The 17,223-nt window shown below is 40.3% G+C and overlaps 1 long non-coding RNA gene across 1 annotated transcript in view; it reads left to right on the top strand.

Moving 5' to 3' along the window:
* Nucleotides 1–17,223, top strand: part of LOC107534113 (uncharacterized) — a 278,218-nt gene that overhangs the window by 209,443 nt on the left and 51,552 nt on the right. The window contains exon 3 of the long non-coding RNA XR_015716205.1: nt 6,671–6,755. This is a non-coding gene — a long non-coding RNA (uncharacterized LOC107534113). The remainder of the gene's footprint in view (nt 1–6,670; nt 6,756–17,223) is intronic.

The following is a 17,223-nucleotide window of genomic DNA, read 5'->3' as shown; positions in this document are numbered from 1 at the left end:
GCACTATTACTTTTAAAATTATACTAACCACTTGCCTTGGGAATACATAGAAAATATGGAAACATTTTACACAGGACACTTGAACTTGATGTCCTCTCTTCAGGTCTTAAATGTATTCTCTCCTCAGCCCTGTACCATGTGTGAAAACAAATAAAAACTCAGTGAGCGCTAACAGTTACCTCAGGTATGGACTTGAGTCCATGTCTAGAGAGAGTGAAACCATTTTGCAGAATTGGGCCTGTGCCCTATTACCTGCCACTCATGATCAGAGTTACAGAAGTGCACAGCTGGACTGGTGTAACTAGAACTTCTGCCATCGATCTCCAGGGTGAGCTTTGGTTGCTTCTTTGGGGTTACACACAATAACAGCCACTGCAGTACATGTGGCTGGTGTTTTCTACATCTTGGGATTACAGGTGATACAAACTGGCTGACTGATGAGTGAGGGGCACCACCCAATTCCTTTAGGCTGGCTTAGGATCCTCTCCAGTTTGGGGAGGGGAAGGGACTCTTAATTCTGACCCTGCCATTACAATAATATATGAGCTTTGGAATAACACGTAACTCTCCTCTTCACTACAATGTGGAGTAACAGTAGCAACTGGATTTAGGAGACAATTACTGACTGATGTATAAAGCATTTTACAATTGAAAGTATTAGCTCATAAAAGATGGAGACGCAAAACATTCTGTTTTTACCCTGCATATGGGACATAGACTGAATTTCAGAGCACAGTAAGGGAAAGTCATTTTGCAAAATCTAAAAAAATGTGGTATTTGACCTCAAGGCTAAAGGTGAGAGACTTGAATGGCAAGTACACACACACACACACACACACACATAAATATGTACTATATTAATGTTAAAAATAGAAGTTATATTACTTAATACTTTGAGATGTATCTGAGCAACATTTTTGTTTGTTCGGCACTGTTAACATGATTATTTTACCACTTTTAATATGGCTGTTTCTTCTTTCTTCATCTCAAAGAACAGACTTAAAGTTTTTCTAATATGATATGGCAACTATATATTTTATATTAAAGTCATCTGAGTTGACTTTTTATGCATCTGATGCAGTCTTTTTTCCAGGCTTGTCTACCATGTTGATCATTTATTTACTGGTATCTTTCCTTTTCCCACAAAACTTGGCAGGTTTGGAGGGAGGGTGAGGGGTGATGTAATGAAAGGTATCTAATATGGTTTCTGTTCTTTGGGAATTTGAGAAAGCAGTAAGCCAACTTTTTATAAAGGGGAGCCTCTTTTTTTTTTTACAATCTAGATGGAAAGAATCCTCCATTGGAGGACAAAGGACAAGCTATTGCATTGATCCTATAGTTTAGCTCCTCCTCTCTTTGATGATATAGGATCCTCCAGTGTCCTAGCAAATATTCTTTACATTAGGGTGAGAACCCTCCCATTCCCATCAGGCAGGACAAATAAGCCAATATGCAACTAGGCAGGATTTCCTGGGGTTCAGACTATTGCAGCTTCCTGAACAAATGAAAAAATGCAGGTGTCATTCCCTTGACCCAAGACCTAGCAGGTCACAGGGCAATTGGCCAATTGCGTGCTGGGACAGGCCCACCCTGCTCTTCTTTGTCAAGGTCCATTTTTCATTCTGATTAAGTCATGATGGCTCAAGTGCCACGAAACACCTGAGGATATGCCTTATAGCAGAAAGGTCACGAAGAACGCCAGTGATCGCCCTTCCCTAAAGTCCCTAAAGTCCAGGGCTTGCTCACGAAGTCATCTGTGAAGGGTGGGCAAGCGGGCTGGTTGCAGGGCTGTCTTTCTCTGAGAATGGATGGCAGGAGCAGAATCCCCACCGGTTAGCCCGAGTTTCCTGGCCACCCTAATACAACAAGTCAACACAGCGTTAGTGTGAAAACCGAACCAAGCCTGCGAAGGGCAGAGACATAAGCTGCATGACCCCCGGGAGCGTGAAGTCACACCCAGTCCCATGCCCTGAACGCAGAGGCTTTCTCCATTCCTTTACCAGTCTCCAGCCCACGGTCACTCTGAGAATTGTGACTAAAACAGCCGCAGGCTTGTAGGTTGCCCCTCACGGGAACTGCTCTGCTGGGGGCAGACACTGTGAACTTCTCTAATTTGGAAGAGAGCACACAGACACTCAGTGTTTGCCTACCTAGGTTGTCTTGCTAATCTGTTCTCAACAGCAAGGCAGGGAAACACGCACTAGCATATAAACACACACACATACACACACACACACCCTTTGATTTGCCCCAGCACCCTGAACACTAATTTAGGCAGTTGTTATTGTCCACTGCCTCTCTGTTCTGGGGAAAATTTCAGAAATTCTAACACAGGTGCTGAGAAAGAAAGACATTGCCTTCTACAGTACAAACATCTCAGTTCTGAAAGAAAATGTTAAATTTTCCCCTAAATCAAATGTTGACCCATGTGAGCAGCTGCTAAAGCCATGTCATTATGGGAGGATCTTCTGCCCCTGAGCATAGATACCGGTTTGAAGTCGCTCTCTGAAGTTCTGGCTGGTTTAGAATCTAAACAGCTTTGGTTTAAAGGTTTTAGAATTGTCCCAGTTTGTTTTCAACAAGCCAATCTCTCTGGGACACTCTCCTGAACAGGGGGACAGGGTCCCCCTTTGTGGAATGACTGCCTTCTGCAGAAGCCCAGGCCCTACATCAGCATCTGCCATGATCCAGGCAGTTTTCCTCTGTCAGAGGACACGGGGTGTGGGAGGACAAAGAGGCTAGGAGCAGGGAGAGAGAATGAGGTCCATAGGCAAAGGGAAATTTCCAGCTCTAGATGTTTTACCTCCTACCCCTTTCCCCACTGCTCCCCAAACACAAAGTATAAGTATTCTTTGTTCAACACCTATGTTTAAAAAAAATTTTTAATTAAATTCTCCCATTCTCTCCCTCCAATGAATCATGTATATGCATGGGTGTGAGCACACACACACACACACACACACACACACACACCCTTTTAACTTGTTAAGTTTGAAAGATGATATGTGCAGCCAGGGTGCGCCAGCCTGCATGGCGAAAGCCAGGATTAATGCAGAAAGTTGGTGCAGTGTTGCTGCAGAGCAGCGTGATCAGAATGCAAGATGGAGCACAGGGGGAAAGGCCAAGAAATGTGTCTGCTTGGAGTTTACACAAGTCTCCTTAGCAACTTGTCTGAATTTATTTTGCCCTTAATGTGTATGGATTTCTTCCAAACCCTGAATGAAGTAGAAGTTGAGTTTCTAACAGTTCCCTAATTTTCTTCCCTGACTCAACCCCTCCCCATTTAGTGGCTTCACACTGTGGACCATTGGTGGCTTCTTTACACTGGGACTGTGGACTGCTGGTGGCTCCTTTACACTGACACTGTGTGGGCTGCCGGTGGCTCCTTTACACTGGGACTGTGGACTATTGGTGGCTCCTTTACACTGACACTGTGTGGGCTGCTGGTGGCTCCTTTACACTGGGACTGTGGACGGCTGGTAGCTTTCCAGAGACTGAAGTCTCCCTGGGGAATGAGAGAGGCTGTTTCTGAGGCCACAGCTGTGCAGGTTTCTGCACAGAGTCATGCAGCCAGTGCTGCTCCTTGTGCCCCCTACGTGTAAATGTGCCTGTTTCTGTCTTGTAAAGGGGAGGCACAGTGGAGCCCCCTTCCTCTCAACTATTTCTTTTCTTTTTCTTTCTTGCTCTTTTCTCGTTTTATTTTTCACCCCCCATACACACACAAACACAAAAGGTCCTATGATTCTGATCAAAAGGTGAATGTATATAGAGCTATTGGAAAAAATTCTGGCTTTTAAGAATCTGGAATGTTGGATTTGGTGTGACAAGACTCGCTTCAGGGGAGACATAAATGCTGCGATGGTTTTACCTAAAATTGCTTTACCTTGAAAGAGCTCTAGAGGGGAGAGTGCTGCCTCATTGGAGCCAATGCTGAATATAAATCTTAATACTTCCCCCTTTAGAGCCAAGGGAAAATAGAAAAAAGAAACCTAGCCAAAAATGTTAAGGTTTCATTTTGGCTCTTTTACAAACAGATGTTGCTTGTCATTCTGTTGTTGTTAAGCAGGCACCAGATTAGACCAAGCAGCAGTCTGTGTGTGTGTAGAGAGAAAGAGAGGCAGTCTTGGGGTGGGACTGGGGATGGGGGGGGCGACAATGCAGAAAGAGATTGGTCTGGGAAAAATTTTAGAGCAAGAACTGGGTAATAACTTTGTTTTGATTTCCAAATTTTAATTTGGCAGAGACTAGAAAAAATTGTATTTTATTTGATTGTTGTTGTTCTAAACCAAAAGGGAAATGTGGAAATCAGCTGTGGACAGCCCTAGGTGAGCAAGGCTGACCTCTTCTAAGGCATGATGCAGATGCAGAGAGGGTGGTTGGTCATTCAGAGGCTCCTCCGTCTGAGTGGATCTGGGCCCTAAAGTAAGGCAAAGGTCTTTCTGTTTCAATTGAACTTAGTTTCGTGTGGGAGGTAGGTGATTCTTTCTGTAAGTATTGTGGAGGTCCCAGGCTCTTTTGCACTTTTTCTGAAACAGGATCCCACTGTTGTGCCATCCGGGTTCTGAAGAAATATTCTCTGCATGTTGCATCTCTTCTCTTGCAGGATCCCAGTGATTTAATCCTCAGTTCCTTCCCAAAGGACCGGGCACCCACACCTTATTCACACCCTTCTATCCTAATTGTGTTATGCTTTCTCAAGAGCAAAATATAGCTTTGAATGTCAGAGTGTTAAAGTTGGCTGGCATCTAGGAAGCATAGAGTTCATTTATATTTTTAAAAATATGTACATTGTGTTTCTATATCGGTATATATATTTTTAATTTTAAATCTTTTGAAAACCTCCCTGGCTTTATTAACAATATAGCTAGAAAGGAAATTGCAGGCCGCCATCATTGCTTGCATTTTCAGAAGGAAGAAAAACTGTCATCCTGAGCAAATTGATTGCTTTCAAAAGTGAAAGTAGTCTCTCCAGCCAGCTGCACACGAATCAACAGTGATACTGGAGGCTCTCTCTTTTGTTTCATCCAGTGTGTCAAAAGCAAATTTACCTCCAATGTTTCCCTCTTAAATAGTTGATCTGTTACACATCTGTGGTAAGTGAACATTTAGTGGGTTTAATATTGTTTTTAAATTACAAAAATAAGCCCACTACTCAAATAACCTAAGGGCACCTTTGTTTTGGTTCAGTCTGTCTCATTCCAGCAGGCCGTTTTCGGGCCTTGTTCTTTAGTCAACCTGGCTGCACTGTCATTTTTCATTTTACATATTTATTTTTTTAATATGAGGGGTGTGTGGTAGAAGATTATAAATACCAATTTCTAACTTTCTCTGTGCTCAGAAGGAACACAGAAAGCATGCTGCCGTTCGCCAGTCTCCTGGCTGCCTCCTCCCTCCGGCCAGTCCTTCCTGGGCGGGGAAGAGTTAAGTCCGCCTAAGCTGGTGGCCGGCGGAAGTCTCGGCCCTGGGGCCTGGCATCCTGGGGTAACCTCACAGGTGGACAAAGCGTGCTGTGTCGCATGGCAACGATGAATTACACTGGGAACAGCAATTGCTGGATGTGTCTCTTTTGTTAAGGTGATTGGATCTTTCTACAAAAAACAAGGGCTGCAGAGGGTGAGAGGAAAGACATCAGGAAAACCGAAAAGCCACAGGGAGGCCGGAGTCTAGCTGCACCCCAGCTTCACGAGGTCGGGGTGGACGCCACAGGGTAGAGGGCAGGCCTGAGGTTCTCTTTCTTCCTCCTCCCTCCTTCCCTCCCTTCCTTTTTCTCTCTCTCATTTTCTGTTTCATTCTCTGTTTCTTTTTCTTTTTTCTCTTTCTGTCTCTTCTCCCTCTTTCTTTCTCTCTAATTCAGTAAAACCATACCCTCTGGTGAGGATTAAAAAACAAAAAGATGCTGTAGGGCAGGGAATGTTTCCTCAGGGTGTTCTCTGACGTCACCGTGGACTGGGTGTTCAAGTCCAAAGCCAGGAAACTCAAATACAGCTTCCCTGGGCAAGCAACTGCACAGCGAGTTTGCCTTTCATTAGTAAGGGAACGTCAGAGAAAAGGCAAACCCTGCGCCCCAAACACAGGCAGTGAAAGAAGCTTGGGTCCTGCTGTGTGGGGGGGTAGACTCAGGATCCAGCACGTCGGGTATTCACTTCCTAGCAGGCCGTCTGCACAGAAGTAATAACTCCCCCGTCATTTAGAACCAAAGAGTTAAAATGATGTGGGGGCGATACCACCCTATGCAGGTAATGATTATCCAACTCGATTGTACCTTAACCGTTCTTAATCATTGATAGTCTATCTTTAATCATATTTAGCAAATGAGCAGTTTGGTATAAAACATTGAAATCTGAGAGCATTCCAAGACTTCACATTCCTATTTGATCATATTTCTGGTAAAATTGTTCTCAAGGTTCAGCTGTAGCCAGGGAAATTCCAGGAATGATGTGAAAGTTACTTTTTTCAGAACCTTAATATCATGTGTCGTTTGGGAAATGAAGTAACCCTAATGCTGCTCAGTGCTTTTCTAGAATTATTTTTATTTCTGTTCCTGGCGTTCCTTTTACTGTAATTCTGCATTAATTCTCACTTAGCTTTACAAAAGAATTGGGTGACAAAAAGAAACCAACCAAAAAAGGGCAAAAAATCTTGATCCATTTAATATCATTTTATTTTCCAGACACGTGTGGATAGTTTGAAGATATTGACCTAGCAAGATGGCAACAGGTTTAAAAAATAAGATTCATAAGAAGTTACTTTTTCAGGTAATAGTATTTTCCTATAATTTCCCTAACACCTCTGTCCTCAAACATTGCAGATTTTTAGGGTATGCTTAAATGAGTTAATTATGAAGAATAATTACATTTTCAACTTCATTTTTAAAAATAGCAACCACTTTTATAATATTCATAGCCAATGAGTAGAGCAGTCATGGTGTTCAATTTTATGGAGCTCCAAAAAATTTTTGAAAAATTCCTTAACAGTGCCACTTCTTTCAACAATGATTTAGGCAGAACTCATTTAAACCAGCAGTCACCGTCCTTAAACTCTGCATTATCTATGGTAATTAAATTTAAGAATATAAGTATTAGAGGACTGTTTCTGAAAAACCCACCACTTGCTCTAAATTCCTGGAAGATGGGGCTTATTACATAAATTGCATAATGGCTGTTTTAACTTTAGTCCTAGATTGGTAATACTATGTGCATTTTATGGAACTATCTCTTTGCATGTCCAGTGACTAAGATTTTTTTTTTTTAATATATCTTTATTGATTTCAGAGAGAGGAAAGGAGAGGGAGAGAGAGAGAGAAACATCAATGATGAGAGAGTCATTGATCGGCTGCAGCCCACAACCCGGGCATGTGCCCTGACCGGGAATCGAACCCCGATCGCCTGGATCCTAGGTAGACGCTCAACTGCTGAGCCACGCCCGGCCGGACCCAGCGACTAAGATTTGAGCTCAGCTATTGATATAGGTAGTTTCCTTTCAGTGTTATTGAAAGGCTTTATGCCAATTAGACATTTTTTTAATAATGTAAGTAATATATTTGCTTGACAAATTTTCTTACCCTGATTTTGCCATTTTGAAAAGCATGAGCCTATATTTTCCAACTTAATTATTAGTATTACTATCTATAAGAGCCCCATAGAATTTTGCTTAATAAAGCAAAACAGCCCGGCCGGGTGTGGCTCAGTGGTTGAGCGTCGACCTAGGATCCAGGCGATCGGGGTTTGGTTCCCGGTCAGGGCACATGCCCGGGTTGCGGGCCAGCTGGTCAATGACTCTCTCATCATTGATGTTTTTATCTCGCCCTCTCCTTTCCTCTCTCTGAAATCAATAAAGATATATTTTAAAAATAAATAAATAAAGCAAGACAAACTTTCCTCTGAAAGAATGCTTATTTTTCTTCTGAACACAAAGAAGGTTCTTGAAGGACAAATTCAGCTAATATTTAGAAAATACCTATTCCCAAACAAGCCCTTCTTCTACCTGGTCAGTATTTGACTTTTTCTCTTCTCTGCAGCATGGGCACCTTCTAATTTCTCTTTTATTTTCTAAAATTAAAACTGAATTGTTTAGAAGCTAATGCTACAAACCATTTAGAATATACGATTTTTTTCTGTCCCACAGTTGCCAAAAAAAAAAAAAGATACAGAGGTGCCTCCCGACTGAAACACACCATTGAATTCCTTCCTATGGGCTTACGAAGGTGGTGCCACTTAAACGACTACATGTAACATTTTGGAAAAGTTTTGCCCATTGCTAACAAACGTTGCATCATGTTTTTAATAAACTTGATGATAAAATCTTCTCATCCCTTTGGGGCCTGGGCCTCTTCCTTTGTATCTTAATTAGAGCCCGAGGTCACACGTGCTTTAGCAGCACTTGTCAGTGTTCAGTGACTGTCCACAGATACCTCCAGCCCCACGCCTTTGTCAGGGATCCAAGGAAAAGAAGAGGCTCGGAGTTTATTTTAAAATCTTTTATTTTAGAAAGGAAATGAACATTTTAAAATAAAATAAAGATCATTTCCAGGTGACTGGTTTGTATCCCACCTACTTCCACCTGCTGTTGTTGTTTCTTTGGCTCTAAAAGTCAAGCCACAAAGCTGCAAGTGAATCCTGAGACCTGGCACCCTTTGCACTGCCAGCGGACTACATGTAGTCCCGCACCACAGACAGCTCAGTGGCGATGAAGCAGGCAGACAGCGAGGTGCCTGTGAAGGATTGCATCTCAGTCCCCATGGGCCTGCTGTTTGTTCCCTGTATTCCTGCTTTCACCATTTAGGTGTGTACATAAGGACCTGCTCTTTTCTCTGAGTAATTCCCAAATTCAGTTCCATCTTGTTTATTAGTAGAACCTCCTAGATTTTTAAGAAAGGAATGAAAGTTCATATGTTGAGGCAAAAGAGATAATATTTTTGAGACCCCAGATCTGTAGACATTGCTACCAAAAGTGAAAAGTGTCCTATTAGGTCCTGCAAAGGCATGACCATGCATGTTTTGCCAAACACTAAAGGAGGGGGATTATTTCACTTTCTCTCATGTGTCCTTAAAGTGCATATGATTAAAACTATGTCTTCAATAAAACTCACGAAGGAGCCATTAATGAAAGTTTTGTGTCTTGGATGTTCCATTCTTACAACCAGAAATTTGGTTTTGAAGGAAGTATATTATATTGACAAATGAAATCATTGTATGAGAAAGACTCAGAAACAGATTCCAACATCCTCAAACAGTTTGGGGGATGAAATTATATAATTTCTTTTCTGGAACAAATTTTATTAAATATGCCAACACTTGCTCAGTTTTGGTGTTTGAACCAATACTGGGGGTAGGGTGAGGGTGGGGAATAAAAGTACAAACTTTTCCTGAAAAGGAATCTTCCAATTTAATGTAGCTGCAAATCTCCTCTAGAATAGTTCTTAAAAAATATTCACAAATTCTTTGATTAATCTCTCCCCACCCATTCTCCCTCCCCCGCTTTCCCTCTGAGATTCCTCAGTCTGTTCCATGCTTCTATGTCTCTGAATCTATTTTGTTCATTGGCTTATTTTGTTCATTAGATCCCATATATGAGTGAGATCAAGTGATACTTGTCTTTCTCTGACTGGCATAACCCATGGACACAGATAATAGGATGGGGAAGGCCTGGGGTAGGGCAGATGTGAGGTGAAGGGGATCAATGGGAGGAAAAAGGAGACATCAGTAATACGTTCAACAATAAAGATAAATTTTTTAAAAATACTCATAAGCCCATTAGTGGTGCTTGCTAGTTTGTTTGAGCTGTTTTCCAGAATGCAAGTGGAAAAGAAAAATTTCACCACCTCTTTTCATAGACTTACAGATATTTAAAAGAATGGACTTGCATTTGGACCCTCAAGTGTTTTTCTCTCCCTGCCCTTTCCTTACAATTTAAAGAATTTCCTTTATTCTGTTCATTTTCTATACTGATATCCCTTTGCCCTATTGTGTGTTAAGGACTGAATAAATGTGTGTTTTGTAATATTAAACAGTAAAATGAGGTTTACTTGAAGCGGCTGTGTGTGCAGAGTCCATGAAAACAAAGGGAGGTCTGTGGGGAAGAACATGGAAGATGCGGCTTAACTTTTGCTCTCTCAGAGCAGGACGAAGTTTTTCCATTTCTAGCACAAAATATCAGGATGGCAGAATCTTTGGTTGGACTAATGGTTTTAACATTTTATTTTCAGACAAGCCAAACCCCCAAATGAGAGAAGACACTGAGGCCTGTTGCCACAAACCCGTAGATCCGAACTTGTGGTGATAGTCCACACAAGCTTGTGTCTACAGGTATGTGTCTGTTGGGCAATCTCACAGACCAGGGCTCTGCCTGGGTCACTCAATACCGTCAGCTGCCTTCAGTCTCCCTCCCTTCCCCTGGTCTCTTAGGAATGGTGGAAATGGAAAGAAGGGCTGGTATGGAGAAAGGAGACTTTGTTCTGAAATGAATGAGATTCTTCAGTGATTACTTTATAAGCTTGCGCTCAATTCCCTTATCTCTTATATTAATTTCACTTATCATTGAGAGACTGGGCTTGCAGATGAGGCAGCAAGAATTTGGGTGACTCAGACAACTTATTGTTGAGTAATGAGGAAATAGATACTAAACAAGGTTTTATTTTGTTTTCTGTAATTTTGACTAACTGTTTTCAGTTATAGCCTTTTTTTGGAAACTAAGAGAGACTTGCTTACGAGACCCATTGCCCTCTGATTTGGGTGGCACCTTGTAGCAATGTTTTCTCACCCACTGCTCTCCAAGTGCGGTCTAATTAGCCTTTATCTTTAAAGGTGAAATTAATGAGAGGAATGGATGTGCTTAACTATTTCTATTTCTGTAAATATCCAGTACTGTAAGAAAAAAAAGAACTTTTTAATGAAAAAGAAATAACCTGTTTGGGTCCAACCTCAGATTTGTCCAGAGTCTTCATGTTTAAAAGGCTGGAATGAAAATCATTTTCTCCCTTTGCCTCTTAAATGTCACCCTTGCGCCAAGATTGGAAAGCCAAACTGACTGCAGATCAAAGCAAAAGTGGCTGTATCTGTTTTATTCCGGCCACGTGAGCTGTGAGTCCCTAAACAGGACCAGGGTGAAGAGCTGACCCAACCTGAATGACTTAAATGTTTGCATTCCCTTTTGGTCCAACATGGTGCCAGGAATTCCCTTAAGTTTTTTGTTCATTTTTGTACAGTTTTTTATATATAACAAAAAGAGTCCATATGAAGTAGTTATTGAGTGAACATCAGCAAAAAGTTTGAAACAGAAATAGATACATTTTATTTCATTAAATGCTGTCTCTTCTTAAGAGCCACACCTTTCAGAGATAGCTAGAACTCTTTTATAAAGTATATAAAAGTTAAATTTTGTATGTCAGAATTAGGAAGGCCCAATACAGATCACATATGTTTGAAGGGTGGAATATCCAGCTCTGCACATGCCACAGCAGCGGACAGTGTGAACGTGCATTTCCTTCATGTGCACTCTGTTCCTCACGGAGGAGGGCTGCCTGCGGGTCTCACCTTCCAGCCTGCGAGGAAGTCACTGCTTTATTATGGAATGATGGAACATTACATCCAGAAGCAAAAGGCTGTCCTCATTGGTGCGTATCATGTGTCGTTTGCCCAAAGCCTTTGTCGACCCATTAAGCAAACAATCTACTTGGCTGGTTTTACATGCCTCTTTGATGTGGTTGGCCGAGAATGGATAAACTGCTAGCAAATTAAATGTGTACCTTCTTTGGATAAACACATTTGATAAAGGCAAAATCACATCTCTACTTATCACCTCTTTAACTTGCTGCTAAGTGTGCTACCAGGGGACCAAAGGAGTTCATGAATCCCAAGGACACTGAGCTGCCTCATTCCCTGAACAGGACAGCACAAGGGCTGCAGGGTGGCCAGTGGGTGACTGCCAGGTTGCTTCTTTTAATGAGTGGTTTTAAACCCCAAGAAAAAAGATTATGCTGAGCAGTCAATCCTTTCAGCATTTCTAAAAGACCTAAGACATTATTACCTGATTCACCCGGCTAGGAAATGTCCTAGTGGAAAGCCCAAAGACCCTGGACACTGGTCACAAGAAAAAGAGTTTTAAATATTTCACATGGTGTTTAAATTCAGTGATTTCCCTTCTTCCCTGTGAATGAATGGTGCTATTAACACTAATTATTCCTTTGGGGTCTCTCAAAGTGGACCAAATATTCTACAGGAAGTTGCAGAATGTCAGGTTTTTCCTTAAAAGACTCTAAAATATTTTTCAGTAGTCATTCTTACATGAAAGTTTAGAGAGACTGGGAATAAAACAAACTAGTTTTAGTAAAATTCTCAAGTCATTACTATCAAAATGCATTTATTTAGCAGTAGCAACAAAATATAGTTTAGATTTTCTTAAACAGAAAAAAAACTATTCCAAGAATTGCATTTGATAAAGCAATTCACCCATGATCATCAGTGTTTGGGGGAGATGGGAGAGCAGATGTTTAGTTTTGAAAGGATTTCTTGTTTGTAATTCAAAATTAATAAATTGAATTTTCTACATGGGAAAATGGTATGTGTAGTAGAGAATTAACTTTGAATTTTAAGTTAATATAATTTCTTGTTTTTTAATGTGCTTACCAATCCCTCCAATGTTCGTGAGGTCCTGCTGATCCTTGTCTGCTGACTATGGTATTTAACCTCACCAAAAACCTCTCTAATGGAGATTTTTAAAGTTTCTTATGCCTGTAATAGTGCTGGAACTTTACAAAGACATCAATATGAGTGACTCTTCAAAAATTTCAAAGATTTATTACCAGCTAACATAATTGTCAATAAAGTGTGAGTCATTATAGAGCCACTCTTTTCCTTTGGTGTAGCCATATAGCTGGAGAAATGTTAAGATTCATACACTCTCATTAATTCAACACACCTTTGTAGATGCTTACTATTTGTTCAGCACTTTGCTGAAGATCGAAGCTATAACTCTTACTTCAAAAAACTAATTATCTGGTCAGGAACCCCTTTGCAGAGTTGCATCTCAGCCAATCTGACACAAGTTTTAATGAATCACATGTTTTAATCACAACATTTGTCCAACTTCCAAATACCTAATCAAATACAGAATATGTTTACTAATGGGGATCTGATCCCCTGCTTTTCACAATTCTAGACACTTGTGCTATGCTTGAGGTTCATTCTTTTCTTCATTTGGGGGGATTGTTGTTGGTAGCACTTAAAGGTATTTAGAACACCTTTGGAATATGTCTTTTTAAAGTTAAAGAGTACAATAGACTTTCTATACTTAAAACACATTATAACTACTGTTCTCCTAGAAATGCTCTTTTCAATGAGACGTTTTATAACACCATTCTATATCATAATTGCATGTTGTTGTTACATGCCTACAAATATTTACACTGATTATGTAATAAGCCATAATTGCACTAATACATGGTAATGGGCTAAAATTGGTGTAAATAAACAGAAATTCATGCAAGCAAAAGAGCAGTGTATTGAAAACTATTAGTATTCTAAGGGCAACATCCTTCTATCTTTGACTGCTGGAAGATGTACATGGAGAAAGATTAATTTTCCATTTCCAGATATTTGAAAGATCTATAAGTTAAATGTTTAGGCTAAGACACTAGCCGTTTAGCTCGTGAGAGCAAATCCTTTCTTTGTTGCTCTTGTTTTGTTAACTCTTACCCACCCTCGTTGCCTTGTCTCCCATTCAAAAGATGTTTACAGACTCAGGGAAATTGTCAATACAAGAAAAAGGAGGGAAATTCAAATGCAAAGGAAAGAAGTAATTTTTTAAATTTCCCAGTAAATATTAAATCTTATACGTAAGTTAGTATCTAGAGGCAGAGGATTCACAGTTATTCTTGAATTTCCACATGAAATTCAGGACTTGAGGCAAACTTGCCAGGTTGAACTCAACCAATCTGAGTTTCCTCCCTTGGGAATCTTTATAGCAAATGCACTTTGCTACGATTGAAGTTACAATATAAGTGGAAGAACAAGGAACCTAACATAAAAATAACAATCACTTGGCCCTTAACTTTAGGTTCATAGTCCATTTTATTCATTCATTCACTTATTCATTCATTTTTGTTTGCATTCAGCAAACATATCTTTAGATCTCCACTATCTGTTAAGTAGTAGGCATGCAGGTGGTGTACTAGACTTGCAAAGGTGAGTGGCACTGTCCCGTTTTCAAATAGTTCAGGATCTAGTCAAGGAGACAGAAATATAAATGATAATGTGGTGATGTTAGAGTTAAATTATACATGTGGTGTAGAACTGTAAGATAATCAGAAGAAGAACTCTTTGAATTGAGGTTTGAGGGATGAGTGCGAGTTTGCTTGATAAAATTAACTTCCCAAGGTTTTCCCCAAACCGTGTAGCATTGATCCAACAGAGGTAGCCTCCTCAAAAAAGCTGCCACACCCTATGATAGCTGTGTGAGGGAGGACGGTTGGAAAAGAGGTCCTTCTGCAGGTTAGTGGAGGAGCATGAAGGAACACCAAACCTACAGAATTTGGAGCACCATAGAATTATCACTCTTTGGTACCTGGTGTATTCAGACACTCTTCCATCTGTATATGCATAGGCCCAGCTCTTTTGTGGAACAGCCTTTACCAGGCAAAACCAGAGTCAAGCTAAGCAATGAAGAGAGATGACCATCATAGACCACAGAGCAGTCCTCATGGGAAAAGGCACACCTCAGCAAATACGAGCTCACATGGACAGGGGGCGTCACCAAGCTTGTTAGTCTGTCTGCTACTCCAGCACCTCACTGGAGCTGAAGATAAAGGAAAGACCCAGATTAAAAATTAAAAGAACAAATAGGGAAATTTACATATTCTCTCATAAAGAAAAAATACAGTCCCATTTTTATATGTTGCTAAATAAACTGTTGGGGACAGACTTTATGGCAAATGCTGAAGCATTCAGCTCTGGAAGGAGGAGCACTTTATAAATATATGGATTATGCAATATGTGTGATCAGCACTGCTGCGTGAATGCTCATCATAGCCTGTATGTTAGTTGTTGACCTATCTCTGCTCAGAATCTTGCTGTCCATATCTTTCTACTGTCTTTTGGCTTAAACTATTTCCCCTTGCTTATTGGCCTTTTAGAAATTCGAGATTTTCAGTTTCACAAGAGAAACATTTATTTTTATAATCTTTTTTTCACTTGTCCAAGTTTAAATATTGCTCTACTTTTGTATTCTGTCAAAAGATACCAGAGGGCACTAGCTTGATCAGAACAACTGCCATTATACAACATCTCCATAATTTTCATGCACAAATAATTTCAAGAAGACAGATCCCAAGTACTTTCTCTCTTGTCTGCACCATCATCTCAAGCTGAGGTTCTTGTGTTATTTTCTCTGCTGTCAGGCCCTATGGTATGTTGTTTCTTATGAATGGCCCAAATAGGTGACAGCACGAACACTTATAAGACTAACTTGCAATTTCATTGTTTAAGAAATGGTACTTTCCAGCCATTGCAACTGCATGTTCCCAGGTTGAGGTAGTAGGTTGTATAGTTTAGAATTATATCAAGGGAGATAACTGTACAGCCTCCTAGCTTTCCTTGGGTCTTGCACAAAGCAACATGCCAAGAATAATCATGATTCTTCTGGGCCTTTTTTTCCTAGGAAACCTATGTAAGGTAAGATTGGGTACAATTAATTTACTGGTATTTTAGAATTCAGGTTTTGTTTAAATTCTGGTACCCATGCTGTATTTTCATGCTCTGTTTCTTTGGGTTGAATTCTGTTTTACCAAAAACATAAGACTTTGAGAGATTTAGTATATCAGTTATCCATTGTCACAATAATGCTGCAAATAATAACACAAAACCTCAGTGGCATACAAGAAATATATATTTAGCTCATGAGTCTGTGGATTAATGACTTAGACTGGGCATATTTTCTGGTCTTGGCTAGCCTCATTCATTTTGGCTGTACTCTGTAGAATGGAGTCACTAGGATGGCCAGACAATTCAGTTCTATTCCATGTGTTACATCTTCCAAGAAGCTCCTCCATAGCACATTCCCATGGTAAAGGCAGAAGAGCAAGGATAAGAACAAACCAAAAGGCTTAAGTATTTTGCAAGTTTCTGCCTGCTTTCTACCTCATTTGTCAAAGGAAGTCACGTGACCAAGCCTAGAGCTATAGCAGGAGACACTACAAAGTTTCATGGCAAAGGGCATGAACTGAGAAAGGCATGACAAGTGGAGGCCATTTTTGCAATCACATTGCTTTTCTGGATTTCATCAATTGAAAGTACTCGAACACCCTCCATCCCAGGAAGCTCCCATGTTTGTAAATTCACACTTCAGATTTTAAGCTAAGCTAGTCTTTGTCTAAATGCTATTTATATCCCTGATAATGAGATATGCTCCAGCCAACTTCTGTGGAAATAAAATGTCAAAAGACCGGAATGGTAATAATGTGGGAATTATTTATATCAGAATATGAGGCTAGGTGAATTAATGGTGATAACCAATGTCATTGAAAGATGGACATTTTGCCTCACTTGGACTACACTCACACAACTCCATAGAGTAAACCAATACTAGAACCTAACCCTGTTGGCTAGGATGGGGTTGCTCCAAGCCCAGACACTTTTTAATAGAAAATACAAACAGGTAGTCAGAAGTTACCTAATGAAGTTCTTTCATTATTTTCTGGCATTTTAATATACAATATATGTAAAAGAATGGTTTTACAACCTCTAGCTATAGCTCTCTCTAAGCTACCATAAAAAAAGATGAGATCCCAGTATCACCATTGTGATCCCATGCTCAAATATTCTCATGGTGAATCATAGTGATTGTTACATTACTAACAGGTCAAGGATAACTAGCCTGACTTTGATGACAAAACACAGCTGAAGGTTCATGTTAGTTTTAAGTCACCCTGAAAGTCTGCCGCAGAACTGAGAACAAGACTCTAAGGCTCCTGTACAGTCTTCAGTTGTTAGCTTTTTCATTCATCCTTTGAAAGGACCTGTGGCCTTACTCTAAAAGACACTGCCATTACTTTGTCACATTTGTTATGAGTTTGACATGAAGCACAGCTATTACCTGTATCTGTGTTGGGTAAGAGTTTGTACATTAAACATCTGTAGCTACTTGATATAAAGGACCTACTTAGTACTGTTTATATATTCATAAAGCTTTTTTTTGTTTGTTCAAGTCATGTTACCTTCCTGTACAAGACAA

The sequence above is a fragment of the Miniopterus natalensis genome, chromosome 20, assembly GCF_054644295.1.
Source record: "Miniopterus natalensis isolate mMinNat1 chromosome 20, mMinNat1.hap1, whole genome shotgun sequence".
Classification (NCBI taxonomy): Eukaryota; Metazoa; Chordata; class Mammalia; order Chiroptera; family Miniopteridae; genus Miniopterus; species Miniopterus natalensis.
Note: the sequence above shows the minus strand (reverse complement) of the source record. Positions and strands in the feature narration are given on the sequence as shown.